This window comes from Haliaeetus albicilla, chromosome 28, assembly GCF_947461875.1.
Source record: "Haliaeetus albicilla chromosome 28, bHalAlb1.1, whole genome shotgun sequence".
Lineage (NCBI taxonomy): Eukaryota > Metazoa > Chordata > Aves > Accipitriformes > Accipitridae > Haliaeetus > Haliaeetus albicilla.
Genome location: NC_091510.1, coordinates 6,735,419 through 6,752,603, shown reverse-complemented (window position 1 = coordinate 6,752,603; position 17,185 = coordinate 6,735,419).

Below are 17,185 nucleotides of genomic sequence, written 5' to 3'. Positions count from 1 at the left end.
CACCTGAATTTGTTTCTCATTAATTTGTAGAAAAAACATTCTAGGAAAAAGACTGTAATTATGTAATTTTGCAAAGGAGAGCAAAGAGGAATGCTTTTATGAATGTTCATTGCAAATTGGCTTTGGTATGATGATGCTTCTCTTACCTCTTCACTTACACAGAAGCAGGAAGAGACTTCTGGTGCATTCACATCAGGAAACAATGGATAGGGGAAGTGTTCATTAACAGAGGTTTATTTTAGGTCAGAAAAGTCAGCCATAACACTACGATATGCATGTATATGACACTCCAGAAGTATTTCCAACTACATATTTTTCTTTCAGTGTATGCCCTCAGGGATCATCTGTCAGAATGACTACTCTCTCTGGCTTACTTCTTAGGCAGAACTAACTGTTTTCGTTTCTCATAATAATATTTTTCTGTCCACAGGACCTCTTTTCCTGCTGTGTTAGATCATATGGATAAATTGTAGACTGGGAATCTGAAATGTCAAAATGACGGAGTAGCTGCTTTGAAGCAATGGATGCTAAAATTTAGTTAGCAAGACTTACAACAAACATTTTTAAGTAGTTAATAGAAAAAATATTCCAAAGACAGAGGACGTGTTAATTCTGATTGTTGAAATATTATTTCATTGCTTCTGTCTTAAATTTATGGTTTTGGTATTCCCTTTAAATTTGTTTGCGTTTCTTTGAAATATCTGTAATTCTGTTGGATAAACACTCTTGTTGACAGAGTATGTAAGTGTAAATGTTACACTGACAGCACAGTTTTCAGTCAGTCTAGTGTCTGAGCTGTACCTAGGCAACCTCTTATCAAACTTTGCATCTCACAGTGGTTGCAAAAGACTTTAATACTGTGAGGTTTAGAAAACATTAGCAGTAATGAGGTTTTCCATACTAATTCTAGTTTACAGAAGGAGTTTACTGCCCCCCCCAAGTTGTTTGGGAATTAAACTAACAAATCTGAAAGTTATAACCATTTATTTCTGGCAGAAAAACAAGTCAGTGCTAAATACTTGCTACTAGTTTTTTATTTAGCTTCAAAGTTTGCAGATTAGCTAGTTCTTCAGCTAGAAATTCTAGTACTTTGCAATAAATCAGGGGAACCGCATGGGAGAAAGTGTAGATTATTTTGTTTGCAAGATTCCTGGCAAAGTGCAAAGGGGAAAAGTCAATGCACTATAGACATTACATATATATGTATATTAAAATATATAAAACATATATATGTATATATTATGTATATGCCTGTATATACAGTATTCCTACACACACAAATATATATTTGCAATGCCCATAATGCATTGACTGTATATTTATTATATACATGCTCACACATATATGTATATATATTATACAAAATGGATTCTTTTGAAATAATAAATTCAAAGAATGAGCTGCAAGCTTGCTTTAATTAAATTTGTTGATTTCTGTTGTTGGCTAAGAATGAAGATGTTATCGGAAAACAATTGGATGTGTGCAGAGCCACAGAAACTTAGTAAGTTGTAGTTCACTTAGGAGGTGTGGACGGTAAAGGAAATGAAAGCAACGGGGTGCTTCCCCAGTACAGCAGTTCCACTTGCAATGCCAGGTTATGGAGTTCCTTTCTCTCCCTGTCGTAGGCCATTTATTTCTGCTCCTGCAGCACAGTTCAGTTCCTTTTGCACCTCCTAAGCATCTAATCTGCTTTGTATTTAACTGAGAGAAAGCTGTTGTCCAAGAAGTGAGGTAAATCATGAATATCACTGTGCCACTCATACCTGACTGCCTTTTCATATGTGTTAGGGAGATCTACTGTCTCCAGAAATCCCACAGTTTCATATCACCATAGATCCCCAACAATATAAGCAAGAATAAAGACTAAGGAAAACACAGCTATTGTCCGTGTTTCAGACTCCTGGAAAAGTCCACCGATATTCACGGTAATATCATTTGTAGTCTGCAGTTTAATACTTGCATTTCAGCATCTCTCTCTGAGTGTAAATGATAGGAGCTCCGTGCCTTATGCAGCCTCTGGCAGTGGGCTTGGTTCCATACTGTGTCAGCACTTTACCTGACAGCATAATCTGCTTGGGTTTTCTGCAAATCTTTTATCTCCTGTCTGTATTCTGTGTTGTTAGCTTTGGAAAGGAATGACTGAGGCATGTCTGACTGTGGCCAACATAGTGAATGCTCCTTTAGTCTAGACAGCACACATGACAAAAAGGCAAAAGAACACATTTGGAGGGATAACAGGTTAGCTAATAGACCCGACTGAAGAGTAGAGAAAACAGACTGACAAACTGTTTTAACTGCCAGGGTTTACAAGCACAGTAAGTGAGCTGTGGGCATTTAACTACACAGGCATTTAAACCTTGCCTAAAAAATGGAAGAGTTGCAGACTACATTTACAACAACAGCTCTACGTGCCTGAGAGCTGTGTTAGTTTATAACAAATGATTACGGCAATTCTGTTCTGCTCTGGGACAAGAATCAAAAGAATGTAATGTTTATATGCCATGGATACTTTAAGCTAGAACAAATATATTCGACGATTTGCACAGAAAAACAGCAGGAAAAGAGAAAGGGGACAGAAGCCATAAAAAGTGTTTTCATTTCCCTCAGACTTGTTGCACCTTTACTTCTCAAGCCAAGGGTAGTTTAAGATTCCCAGTTCCAAGGAAATGAGCATCTCGCATCCATCTACGTGTACTCTCAACTTCCACTTCTCAGTTGTGTCTTTCTTTGGCTTGTGAACATCTGTGTTTGACCCATACATCCAGTTTGCTCCTCTGCCATCTCCAATGATAAACCCCCAACTTTTCATCAGCTTCTAAATCAATGTGTTTGCACTGCATACTGTCAAATGTGATTTTATATTTGATTTAGTCTACAATTTGCTGAGAAGTAGCCAAGCCCATTTATATGATACCTCAAAATATACTCACATGTCCTGGTTGCATCTTCACTGAATCTCAAGGCACACTCTCCCTACCAGTATTCCTTCCTGTCTGACACATTTCTTCAAGTAATAATATTCTGATTTTTTTTTTTCTATTGTGAATGAGATTATAATTAAAAAGTAGAGCCTCTTCTGGTGTTGGTTCAACCTTTGGACTGCACAACATTAATAAAATTCTATTTTTCCCATTTTATTAAAACATCTTTACTATGGACAGCTTCTGAATTTTTCAAAGTTGCTTTTAATTTTTCTGCTCTCCTTAGAGTAGGATCATTTCCTCCACTTTTATAAAGATGGTGTCAAAGACAGAATGCTTTCTAAAAAGATAATTATGGAAGCTTCCTTTTTGTTTTTCCTAAAGTACCTTTTCTAGTGAAGAGGAAAAAACTCAATTTCATTTTCTGGTTTTACAGATATTATTTTGTCTGTTCAATTTACAAACCACAAAGGGCGGACATCAAAGGCTGCACTCAGTATGGAAGAAAAACACTGAATAAAAGTTTGTTTCATCCTGATGTAGTTTTTTCTATTTACATATTGATCACCTTTGATAAGGGACCTACACTTGAGTGTATCTTTCTGATTTGATCTTAAAACCTATTTTTCTAAAAAGAAAATGAAGCTCTTATTAGCTTTACCATTTTATGTTATTTACTCTTCTCTAAACCTTTATCAGTGATGTAAAAAAGGGAAAAATCAGTGCTGTTTTAATTGCAAATGCTTAAATGACAAGCCTCTTGTGAAATATCCAGGGTCAATTCATCTCACTTCATGGTAGACTTCTACGTCTGTGCTAGTCATCCCAGTCCCCTCTTATAGCCAGTTGAGGGAAGCAAACATTTCTTGTCTGATCTATCTTCATTAGGATGAGTTAAATTGATACCAAGAAAAAAAAATCTATTTTTCTTCAATGTGTATCTGTCCTCTCTGATCTATTTTTCTTACTACTTTACCTTCCTGATTATTACATTTTCTAGATGTTTTTCTTTTTTTAAGTTACAGTGTTTCTCAATAGTAGTTCAGGAGATCCAGGCCATTTCAGTCCAACAAGAAGTAGGTGATTGCCATCACGAACATTCTCCACCAAGAGCCAGAGAGGAGCTACATGGCTTAATACTAATCACACATTTATGTGATTATGAGACACATTGCATTCATATTCAAGACTTGGACACATCAAGCTACCCTAATTTAAGTGACCGTAAAAAGGTCTGATTCCAGCACTACATATGGTAACTAATTTTTATTGTTTTCTGTTCTGTTTGATTTTAGGTGAAGTCAAGCTTTCTTCCACTGAATTTTTATGTTTTTCTGGGTTGTCTATCTGATCAATCAGGTAAACTACTGACAGGAGATATGAATTTTAGATATAATAATCATAGGCCTACAATATTTGTTAAGGAATTAAAATGTACATGACATATAAATGTTGTTCACAACTGCAGGCAATGACTCAAATGCAGATATTTGTACAATACTTCAAGAAAGGAAAAGCTCACTGAGGAAATACAATTATAAAGCACTGGAAAATAACAATGGTTTCAAAAAAATGTTACTGCTGTGGATATTTCCAGTAGCCAAGTTGCAGAAAATTAATTGAAAAGGTAAAGGAGGACAGAGTCTCTGCATTATATGAATTATACAATGAATTTGAATGACTGTCGTGGTTTAACCCCAGCTGGCAACTCAGCCCCACACAGCCACTCACTCACTCCCCCCAAAAGAGGGATGGGGGAGAGAATCGGAAGGGTAAAAGTGAGAAAACTCGTGGGTTGAGATAAAGGCAGTTGAGTAGGGAAAGCAAAAACCATGCGCAGAAGAAAAGCAAAGCAAGGAATCCATCCACCCCTTCCCACGGGCAGGCAGGCGTTCAGCCATCTCCAGGACAGCAGGGCTCCAGCACGCAAAGCGGTCACTTGGGCAGACAAACACCATCACTCCCAACGTCCCCCCTTCCTTCGTCTTCCCCCATGATGTCCCATGGGCTGGAATATCCCTGGGATCAGCTGGGGTCAGCTGTCCCGGCTCTGTCCCCTCCCGACTCCTCGTGCCCCCCTCGCTGGTGGGGGGAGAAGCAGAAAAGCCCTCGGCTCTGTGTGAGCACGGCTCAGCAATAATGAAAACATCCCTGGGTTATCAGCATTGCTTCCAGCACAAAGCCAAAACGTAGCCCCATACTAGCTACTACGAAGAATGTTAACTCTGTCGAAGCCAAAACCAGCACAATGACTAATTTGCTTCAGTAGAGGCAGTAAGAAAAATCGAGCTCTTCATGAAAATATTATCAAATATTACCAATAATATTACAAAAATATTACCAATAATTCATATTTTGAGTATGCATGTTAACAGCCATGTTGTCCTGTAGTTTTACAGCTCAGCATAATCCAATCCAATCCAGTTGTGGCCTGGCTTCAAAAGAGGGAATCCCTCTCTCTACTCTTGGCTGCATTCTCCCTCTTCCCCTTTTATGTTGGCTCAAGCCGCTACACAGCAACACGGTGTTCCCCTTTCCTGGTGATCGGTGGTGAGGCTCTGCTCATGTGAAGGTTTTCTAAATTCTGAGTGAATGGAAGGGAGACAGCTATTATTAATGCATGAACTTGGAAACTGCGTGCCTAACATGCCAAATCTTGTTATTGCCAGAAGGAAACTCAGTCTATATATGTGGAACCATGATTTTTTTGTAAGTCTAATTTGATAGTCTAATCAAAGTAAAACAAAGAGTTTTAATAATACTAACACAATAGTACCATTTATTAACAGTACTACCATTCACAGTCCAAACTGATATGGGAAAGTGTCTGTAATGCAGCTAATAACACAGAAAAAAATTCTTAGTCTCTACTTATTTTCCCTGGTGTTAGGCTCAATTTTCAGTGTCCCTCCAGGTCTTTAAGGGCCAGTCTTTCTCAAGCAAAGGAGACAAGAAAGGGTGCCAGCAATTTGTTTATATCCCCACTTCTATATCAGCAGCAGTTTGATACTTCCTGGGAAAAGGGAAGGGGTTCCTTCCTCCTTGGTCTTGGGGTCCACTTGTGTTTACTTTTATCCATTTTCTTAATGTGTACGTGAGCATTGTCTTAATTTGTTCTTAGTTATTTTCATGTGATTTCAGCTGCTTAGTTTTCTGTTCTCTTTGTACGTCTAAACTGGTTTAACAAGATTGTATTCCTGTAGTGACTGCTGGCTGACCATTGTCATTTTTGTTTAGTTTAGGATCTCTGGTACCATTCTGTGTTTACACTCTTGCAAGCTGTATTTTATTTTATGATCATAGATAGTTCAATCTACAAAGAATAGTTACTTTTTCTCACTATAAACTAAAGCTAACTTAGACCAAACCTGACTGCTAGGTAATAGCTATTTTAGCTAAAACAAGCTAAAATCAGCTTAGGTCATAGGCTAGTCCAGACAGCGCTGGAGCTCCTACACTGCCAGGTTAACACCAAACCTGTTGACTTTTAGTCATAATAGTCATAAATAATCATAAAATACCATGTTTACTGGACTAAACCAGCTCTGCCTCACTCACAGCTTCTCCCACTGGGTCTGTCCAGCTTAGGAAGCTCCCGATCATTCTGGGAACACATAGCTTGCAGTGCATGTCTTCAGATCCTCATCCCTGAGAAAATGTTATTCATGACCTCATAGGGACTGGAATATTGGCTACCACCTGGGGACTTATCTCCTGAAGCACCTTGCATGTCCCAGCACTCAGATAGCACCAACAGAAGCCATGTCAGGACTCAGATGAGTATGGCAAGACTGACGAGACCGTGAGCAAGTGTCATGCCTACAATTTACTTTCTGCCTGAACACTCCTGAGCTTTATCTCTGCCAGTGCAATTCTACCTGTCAGGTGCTTTTGCAATTAGAGATGGCCATGTCCCCCTACGGCCATGGGTGTTATCAATCCTGTTAAGCAGATGTTGGAACACTGGGTAAAGTTTTTTTTCATGGGGATAAATAGAGCTATGAATTCTGTTGTGGATATAGAAAACAAGAATTACCTTCTAATGCATGTTTTTTCTTTCCCAAGCTACTTTTTTTTGTAAAAGGTTGAGCATTTCGGGCCTCTTGGCCCAGTGGCAGTTCCTTGCTTCTTTCCCTCTTCTTTGTAGATACAGCATATCAGTGCTGTCACATCCAGCCATACCTTATGTCCATGGCAGTCACCTTCCTTTGATTCTATGGTTCATCTTTTTGAAAGAACACATGGCAAGGACTTCTGGTCAAGTTAGGAATAATCATCTACAGTGTACTCATAAAACACAGCAAAGACTTGAACACCATTTTTTCCTGTGGGATTTACCCAACATGGAGAGAATTATCTTTTAAAATGTGTTTTGGTCCCACACCTGTAGTCAGCTCTGTTAGGGACAGCAACCCATATAAAAATCTAGTGATTTCAAGGGATTGACATATGGTTTCTGCAAAAAGTAAGCCTGTTTTCATAGACTATTCAATCTTGTAACTGCATTTCAGTTTAGGAAAATTAAGAAGAAAAACAGAGGAAATCCTACTGAATTTTGAGGACATACTAACTTCACATAAAGCTCAGAACTTGCAACAGCTCAGAACTTGCAACAGCCTCTGTATTTCATCTTGGGCAGATAATTATTCATTTTATGAGGAAAATAAATGACTAATAGAGGAACCATCACTTTGAGTGCTGAGTGGAAAGTGATTATTTACTATGTAGTAATTTGACATACCTTGTTCAGGTTGTAGGTGAAAGGTATTTTAATGTGAGAAAGGTAAGCTAATATTTGCAAGCAGTTACTCATATGACTGCTCCACCCTTTACTGAAAAAGTGCAAGCTATAATGAATCTTCTCTATGCTTACTTTCTTGGTGAATCTGCGAAAAACCCCTGTGCAAATCAGTATGACACATGACTTGTAGACATGGCCCATGACATTTAAGGTAGTCATTTAATTTTGAGAAGGATGTCAAGAAGTAAAATTCAAAGAAAGTTTGGCTCTGCTGGATTTCTAAGAGAAATTCAGATAGTTAGAGCACAGAAAAGGATACTATTGTTTGTATTAGAGTGGCATCCTTGGGACATCCAAGAACAGAGCTCCATTGTGCTAAGCAGTATAGAAATGGAGTAACTGACATCATCTGCCCTGACAGGGATGCCAGGAATTCCTCAGAGATGGGGATTCAAGAGGGGATAGCTAAAACTGTACAGGGCTCAACAGAGCACCAGATCAGACCTTGGAATTGCTCAAATCTATAGGGTATGTCCTCCTGATAAAGGAAAGCACTAGGCAGAACTATGAGCTCAAGCCCCAAAAGCAGTAGAACTGCATCTATGGATAGCAGGATTACTTATGGGGAAAATCTGAAGCTTGATCTATGGCTCAGTAAATGTTTCAACCCATTGTTGGAGCAGGGTTCAGGGACAAAAATGAAACCAAGGGGTATGGTTTTGACAGCAGTACTTGGAGTAGAGATTCGTGGTTTATGAAATAACATTAAAATTAAATATTTAAAATAAGATGCGGGAAGAACTACTATAAATCCCACTAAAATGCTTTTTTGTATGAAGGCAAGAGAACAAAGTCAGTCCCCGAGAATAGACTTCCCTGAGCTAAGGAGACAATTCCATTCTTTCTATGAAGCCCAAATTTTATGAATCGCAATACCTTGTTCTTGTCAAATTCTGCCCCTTGTGCTCTTCCATTCTAGGATATAGTTAAGAGCCATTTCAGCGATCTTCAAGTAAGAAACATCTGCTGTAGCAGTGTGCCAGCATTGCCAGGGTTTGGCTCTCAAACTGAATTTTTATTAGGCACTACCTTAGCAAACATACTGTGCTCATCAGCATTATGCAAAAAGGGAATCATGTCAGGTCTTTCTGTAATAGATGAATCTTTTGTTTTGGGAAAAATTGAAGAAAACATTCTCCTAAGTGAATATTCTTGCAAAAACAATTATATGCTTTTTAAAAACATTTCTAAATAGTAAAAAGGTATGCTGTCTGTTACTTATTCTATAAGAAACCTACTTGGTCTTTCATCTCTCTTTTTAAATTTTGCTAATATTGATTGATCAATTACATTTCCTGGTACAAATTTTTAAAAACTGAACAACAATTTAATGATTTCTTTCCCCACAATACAGCCTATTTTTTCCCCAATACATTCAATTTGTCAGATACAATTTCAATTATATGATGGAGGTGTCATGTTTATCTCTTACTAATATGTTCCTGATAGTTCTTGAACTTGCTGTCTAATTGCAACCAAATTTGTCAAAGGGGCAGAGGTATCAAAGTTATACCAGGTTGCTACAGGCTTTATAAAAATTTGAAGTCGGGTAGATGAGAGATTTATTTTTCTTTCCTTTTTAGGAAAGGTTTCTGAAGGAGAGCCAAGGAAGGGTTTTACTGTGCTCTGATGTGCTCTGGCACAAAAGACATCACTGCAGCACACCAGCATTCGTCCAGCAACCAGCCTAACTGGATGTGTGTCACCAGGGATAGCATGCAGTAATTCAAAGCATAAGAGGGAAACATAGCGAAGGAGTTGGGGGTCCTGCAGAATGGCTTATGCGCAGAGCTGGTTACTTCTTGTGGTGGGGGGAACACGGACATATAAATCATAAATCATATAGGAATAAGGCTTTGTAGGTTATTAATGGTCCCACTGAAGGAGAGTTCAGTTTACAAATTCTTGTTTCCTACTTCAGTTCCTCATTTCTATATTTGTTAATGTAAGGTCAGCGCAAAAGGGAGAACTTACTACTACTGCTACTACAAAAATAAGCAAGTAAATACATAAAAACCATAGACTTCCCACAGAAAGCAGTATAACAAATCTAACACTACTTTATTTCTGAAGTGGTAATACTAGTTAACTGCAGTCATCTGATCTAAAGCTCTGCTTTTACTGTAACAATTGGATCCAACTCTTTAAATTGCCTGTATTCGCTATGCTGCCTGTTATTAAAAATGCAGGATCAATCCATATTAAAAGTAACTGTTAGTTACCATCTATAGCTGTCAAATCCTTACGTTTAAAGTGGAAATCCTACATTTCAATGATATGCACCTTAGTTTTAAAATTTAAGTCAAAGCCAGTAACTTGTAAAAATGAGAGCAAGAGAAAAAAAATCTAGTAACCTTCCTGAGTCCAGGATAAGAATTGACCCTGAACTTTTATATTTCAATTGGCTTTGGTTTTTGGCTGCATATCACTGAACCAAAAATGTTATGATCTCAGTTGTTTTTAACCAAGGGGTCTTATGTAGAAGTTGATTTACTTTATTCTTTTCATTAAATGTTCTGCATATTGTTCCTAGACTTTTTTTCTTGTGCAGTAAAAAACCATTCAGCTATACTTCAGAAACATTTGCTGCAAGTTAAAGATGCAGAGTATTCTCAGAAGATCATGTTTGTTTTAATGAGGTTTTAAAATTAACTCATCCTGTGAAAGACCAGAGAGTTAAAATCAAACAAACACCTTTTTATTTAGATAAATAAGATAAAACCATCCTTGCAGCCCCTGAAAGAAAGACTGAATTTACAGCAGGGTCAGAAGTCAGTACTTAAATTTTTTTTTTTCAGGATAAGGTAGGAGAAATCCTATTCTTTAATTTAAAGGCATTGTATGAAAACATTGCTAACAATGTTTTCAAAGATCTTTTATTTGCAAAGCCTATTTTTAAAAAAATCTCTGCTGATCTCAGTCACAATAGGATTGCACAAAGAAAATGGAAATTGTATCCCAGGGTTTTTTTTTTTGTAGTTGTTAAAATGACTATTTTTTGTCTTTGTGCGTTTTCAGTTGCCAGTTTATATGGGGTTTTGCTTATGATATGGTAGGGTTTGCATTATTAGTTACAATTGGTGTTTCTCAACTGTAGCTTTTTGCAAACAGGCTTATAAACATCACAGGCAGTTCTCTCTCATCAAGGTATCTTCTAGTTCTCCAAAGATAACATTTAGATTTAATTTCTATTATATAATGATCTATTGTATCCACCTGGATGATAATGAAGAAGCGATGGCTTTCATAAATGTTGTATTTGAGACGGAACAATTTAACTATGTGGAGTCTCCTTCCGTGACATTTGCATATAATGATGGCATTAAGCTCCCAGTGGTGCATTTCCCATCATACACAAGATCAAAGAGCTATTATGCTCTGAGCCTGTCTGCAGCTGTTAAATGCTTTCAAGGACTGTTTTCACTCTCTCAATTTTTCAAGAGTATTTGCCATAAGGGTGTATCAGACTTTCCACTGTAATTGAGCTGTAGTTCCCTCAAAACAATGTTGTGTTCAGGCAACTGCCATGTTGTTTAATTTCTTACGATTCAGCAGCTGAGTTATCTGACACATAACTTACCATGGTCAGGAAAAATGTAGTCTCTTGTTCTCAGGCACTGGAGCTCTCCGGGGAGCTGCCAGCTGTCTCCTGCTGACTCACTAGGGGAGAAGTAGCTGCTAGCACTTTCCTCAACATGCTCCATGTGGGAATAATGACCTGGGCAGCCGGGATGGGGAGGAAACAGGATGCAAAGACATGCATATGTGTGTGTGAATTTAAGGGAGAGGCACAAAGATAAGACTTAAATTTAAATTTTCTTCAGTCTTATTGTTATGGGACCAGAAACTGAACTGTCAGTGGAAGGCTGGTTATGCATTGGAACACTATACTGTGGTTATGGAGTTCTGCTAGAGTATGGTGAGGACTGGTGGCTTAAAGCAGGCCCTGGTGGGAATTGTTACAAAACACTGTTAAGACGTTATTTAGGTATTCACCTGTGCTGACCCTCATACATTGTTTAGCTTTGGAAATCACGGAAAGATTGAGGTTGGAAAAGACCTCTGGAGATCATCTAGTCCAATCCCCCTGCTCAAGCAGGTTGCCCAGGACCGTGTCCAGTCTAGTTTTGACTGTCTCCAAGGATGGAGACTCCACAACATCTCTGGGACACCTGGTCCAGCATTTGACCACCTGCACAGTAAATAAGTGTTTTCCTGTCTTCAGATGGAATTTCATGTATTTTAATCTGTGCCCATTGCCTCTTGTCCTGTCAGCGAGCACCACTGAGAGAAGTCAGTGGCTCCCTCTTCTTCATTCCCTCCTAACTTTTGCACACATGGATAAGATGCCCCTGAGCCTTCTCTTCCCCAGGCTGGCCATTCCCAGCAATCTCAGCTTCTCCTCATATGTCAGATGCTTCAGTCCCTTAAGTCATCTTCATGGCCCTATATTCAACATACTCTAGTAAGTCCATATCTTTATTGTACTGAGGAGCCCAGAACTGGACCCAGCACTTAGTGTATATGTTTCATTAACATATTCTAGCAGGGTTTTGCAACAGTATTTTATGACCCCAGATACAACAGTGCCTACATACCCTGGGACTAATGGGATCAAAAAGAAGGGTTGGGATGGTCTCATGCTGTAACTAGTATTTATGTTGTAATAAACAGTATTTTCTTCTTGTTTCTCAGTATTTACAATATGGGAATGTATCTAAGGTGTCCCTGTCTCTATTTTGCATAATTACATCTCATCACATGAAGAAACATTTCTTTTATTTTCCAGAAGATTAACACTTTATTTTTTAACTCCACAAGAGAAGTATTAAAAAAGAAGATTAAAATATGCTTGTCAGATTTTTTTGTAACGTTCACTAGAAATTAAACAAACACTGCCTACTTAAACAGATGAAGTGTAATCACTTTGTTATTACTTAGTTATAAAACAATAGCCATCTTTTATTTACTATGGCTTTCTGCAGGTGTCTCAGCACTAGTTTCCAACTTTTTCAAAACATCTTAGTGTTTAGATATATTATTGGGCTGTAGGAGGTATGCAAACAAATTAACTTGTAATCCTTGCTTTGCAGAATTTGCAACCTAAGGCTATGTCTACAATATCTTTTTATTTGTTTGCAAGAAAAACTGTTATGGAGGGCATTTTCTTGTACTTTTATACTGACCAGAGCTCAAACCAGACATTTATATGGCCATTCAGTGATTCAAAGGGAACTACTCATTGACTAGAAAATAATATGGTGTATAAGTTAGTATTACATACTAAAACTCTAGGCAAAAAGTGGTCCTAATAAACCTAGTGTGGAGGAGAAAGGAGAGGTAAAAAAAAAAGGACACAAAGCTCCAGGCTATACCATTTACCATCCATAGCAAGACACTGAGGCTTACTACTTTAGGGGTTGTTTTTGTTTTTTTTAACATCTTCCTTGCATAGTACACAGTTGTGGCAGAAAAGGTTCAAGCAAACAATTTATTTCAACTTCACTTACAGACTTAACATGCCACTATTGCAGGTTTTACAGATGCAATGGAGGAATGCACTACTGCAATGTTTAAAGCAAGAGTAGTACACCATTACAACCACAAGTGATTCACAGACAACCACAAGCACACATGTGTTTACAAACTTAAAGCATAAATGATATTCACTTACCCCTCCAGGTAAGGGCTCTCAATCCCAGGGAAGGTACCTCGGCTGGTGTCCCAATCAAGGTGGGGAAAGGTCTCCTTCACAAGCCAGCTGTATAGTTGGAGAAGTGACTCCCCCATTTCCAACCTGAATATTAGGGGGTTTATCCCCTGACTTGTGGAATGGTGTGTATGACTGTGTCCGAGTGGATTATGATATGTGCCTAAATGGATTATGCATATCTGAGTGGAGTTTCCCCTTAGCTTTCCTTTGCTGGTCTGTGATTGTTTGAATATGCAAGGTTGCCATTTGAAACTGAAGCTAAAGCCCTCCAGCTTTTTTTTTTTTCCCACCTTGCTTCCTTAGGCAACTGAATAATGGTTGGATTGAGACTCAGGGCATACTATTTGTTAAGAGATTTCAAGGCTCAGTTTAGGTTTTGGTTCTTTGAATGGTGCAGCCACCACCCTGTTTAGTTTAGGGCTTATCAGACAACCCAGGGCTCAGCTGTCGATACAGCTCCCTGTGAGTCGTCTCTGCAGAGAGACAGGGCCTCAAGGCAGCCCAAGGCTGGGTGGCTTTTGTAACCCCCCATGAGTCGCCTGTGTGTACTAGACATGGTGAAACCCATTTGTGAGCTATGAGCCGGACAATCCATACAACAGTTGACCTCCTAAAATACCTCTAAACCACTTATATTATGCATATTTATAGTTGGTTTTATTAAGAATCTCAAACTGGGAACAACAGCTAATAATTTAGAAGATATTTCTCTAAAATCACTGCTGTTAAGACAATACCATCACAACTGTGATTTCATTTATAAATATCATAAAAAAAAAATCACTGCTGTTAAGACAATACCATCACAACTGTGATTTCATTTATAAATATCGTAAAAAAATTTTAAAATCACTCTTGACCTCAAAAGTGTGAGTACAATGGAAAAAAAAAATCCATTTTCACAACACAGAACAAGTCTAGTAAGGAATCCCACCCTCTTTCTGCATACTTAATTAAGAGAATATAACATGAGGATAATTAAGTACCCAAAGGGCAGAGATATTCAGGCCTACCAAGTAGAAGTTGTTGGTGACAAAAGATGACCTTTTTTTAATGTGCAATTGTTTTGAAGATAGTAAAGGTCTTCCTAATCATATTAATACTTTTTTGGCTTTAATTTCAACATGGAAGGCCTACTGCTAAGTTTGTTTCATAGGAACAAGGGCTGGATTCAAATTTTAGGGTAACTAATAAACAATATCTCAGGTCTTATCTAGTCATCAGGGGGAGGAAAAGAAAAAAAAAAAAAGGAGATGGCCTCCTAACACCCATTGAATTAACATGCCCTGCTCAGGAGTACAAATAAATCAGCTTAAAAGACAGCGTTTTGTTTAAGGGGAAAAGGACAACAGCACATAAGTAGATTAACACATACTCGCTTCCACACCGCAGGTTGATTTGAGGTCCTCTGGTTTTCTGGAGAGACAATTGTTCATCTTACAGGCACCAGACATTAAGTTTGCAGTTTTTATAATTCACTACACAAATTTAGGCTGCTTAAATCCACAGATTACGATCTCCAGTGAAATCCATCACTTTGCAAATAGCCGATTACACTAAAGATTTACAGATGAATTATCAAAGAAGTTATTTGCTTATGAAATGCAAGAATAGTTACTAGAAGAGGGTATCTTAAATGGTACAAAATCTTGCTTGGTATTTAGGATGTGTTTAATGATGAAGCCTTTAGTGTAATTACCAAGTAATCCCAGAGGACTTGTCAAGGACCACTCTTGAAGCAGATTCCTATTATACAAAGAAAAGCTTTGTCTGGGCAGATCTGCAAGTGATACATGGTAGGGTTACATAACAGAAATAAATTAGCACTGCATATTCATGCCAACACTTGCATTTGTAAGCTTGTTTTTTTTTAATACAGCTCTCAGGCAAACAAACTTGTGCTGTCTTACAGACCTGTAATAGAAACACTGAGCAGGAAAATCACTTGTCAAAAGTTTTAGTCAAACTCAATGACAGTGGCTGAGAACATACGTTCATATGCACTGCAAGCTCCAGCCAAAGCCTCTATACTGTAGTGTTTCTTTTTCCCCCCTATGTCTGCTTATGCCATAGAAATATTTTCCTTAAATGTGAGTACAGGAATACAGCAGATATATCAATCTCTTGTAGGGCTAATAGTCAAAACCAGCCTGCTCAAAGGAAGACTGCATAGCAAACCTTGACATTGGCCAGATCCATCAGAAATATCATGAGCTTTTTTTTTTTTTTTTTTAAACCAGAACAGATTAACAAAAACCCTCACAAAAAAAATCAGTGTCAAAAAAACCCAACCACAAAACAGTGAAACTGTTTTTGAAACCACTTTTTCCAAATTGTTGCTGTCCTGGAATCTGGAAACACTGGTGTCCCTACCTGGTTTAATGGCACGGCAGAGGAACTGCTGGATGATCCCTCCTTGGAGGACCCGCTCTGAACACCAACTCTGGAGCTGGGCATCCGACACCCTGGCAGCACAGGCACTGCAGACCTAAATTCACACTGATAAATGAAATATGCCTGGACCTTCAGGGAGCAGCACAGGCCAGCTGCTCCCTCTGGAATGAGGGCTGGGAGCAGCAGGGATTCCCTTAGGAACAGGTCAGGCTCTTGGGTGGCAGCCAGGTCCAGCCATCAGTCCAGATCAGTAGTACAGTGATGAGGTAGGTCTGGAGTCAAGCCTGGAAGTCAATCTGCAGGTCAGGATCAGGTCCAACAATCATCTGGCAGGCCTGTAGTGATGAGGCAGGGCTAAGGAAAAACCAGGGAGTCAGCCTACAGGTTGGTGTCTGGATCAACAAGGTCCACCACCAGCCATAACTATCGCTGAACTGGAGACCAGCACTACTCTAACTCAGACCCAGGTCTGAGCTCAAATAGAGCTTCTGGGCCCACAGGTGAGGTTGATCAGGGCCGTTAAGGCCTATTAGTGCCCTATTAGTGCCCTCATTTTCTTTTTCCTGTAGAGTAAGTGTCATGAACGCGTTCATATCCATCTCCTCATGCAAAATAGTTTGCCCTCATCTGTGCTGCCACCTGAGAACAGTACCTGAACCATGGAGTGATAGTTAGCATGGGGCAAAGTATGCCAGGAGATGTGCTGCGTGGATGATTTCCACCTGGGCTGGAGCCCATGGCTTGGTGCTGTTAAATGTTGTGATACAGATGTAGTCTGAGAGCCTCTGCTGGGAGCCAGGAGTTGATGACCGTTAGAGCTGACATACAGATCCTTGGCTCGCTGACAGCAGCTTTGAACTGAATCATCTTGGAGTAGTAACAGCAAGTTAGTCTCAAGTTTTTCTCCCCTGATGACAGCTCTTTTAATTATAAGCATACTAGAATTGTTTGTCCTGATAAGCATAGTCTCAAACCTGTTACTTCTGATAGCATCATGGGTGATGCTGACATATGGAGTGCCAGAGAATGTAGATATCCCAATTATGGTCTTCCTCCAGGAAGATTTCTACATTGGTGTAGTTATTTTCATAGTGGGATCATCTCTAACAATGATACAGAGATGTCTAAACTTTCAAGTCATTGTGAGATTGTGAGGTCTCTTTTTCTGTCTAAAAGAGGATTGCTTCCTCTCTGCCTCATATTAGATCTGGTGACAAATTATGAAAGCCCCTGTGTATTGAACCTGACCACAGTTCTCTGACCTTTACTATAAAAAAATCCATAGTTTAAAAACAATAGACATGGTGAACAGGAAATTACTTATTGTTTACCTACCTGTCATAGACTTTCCTTGTT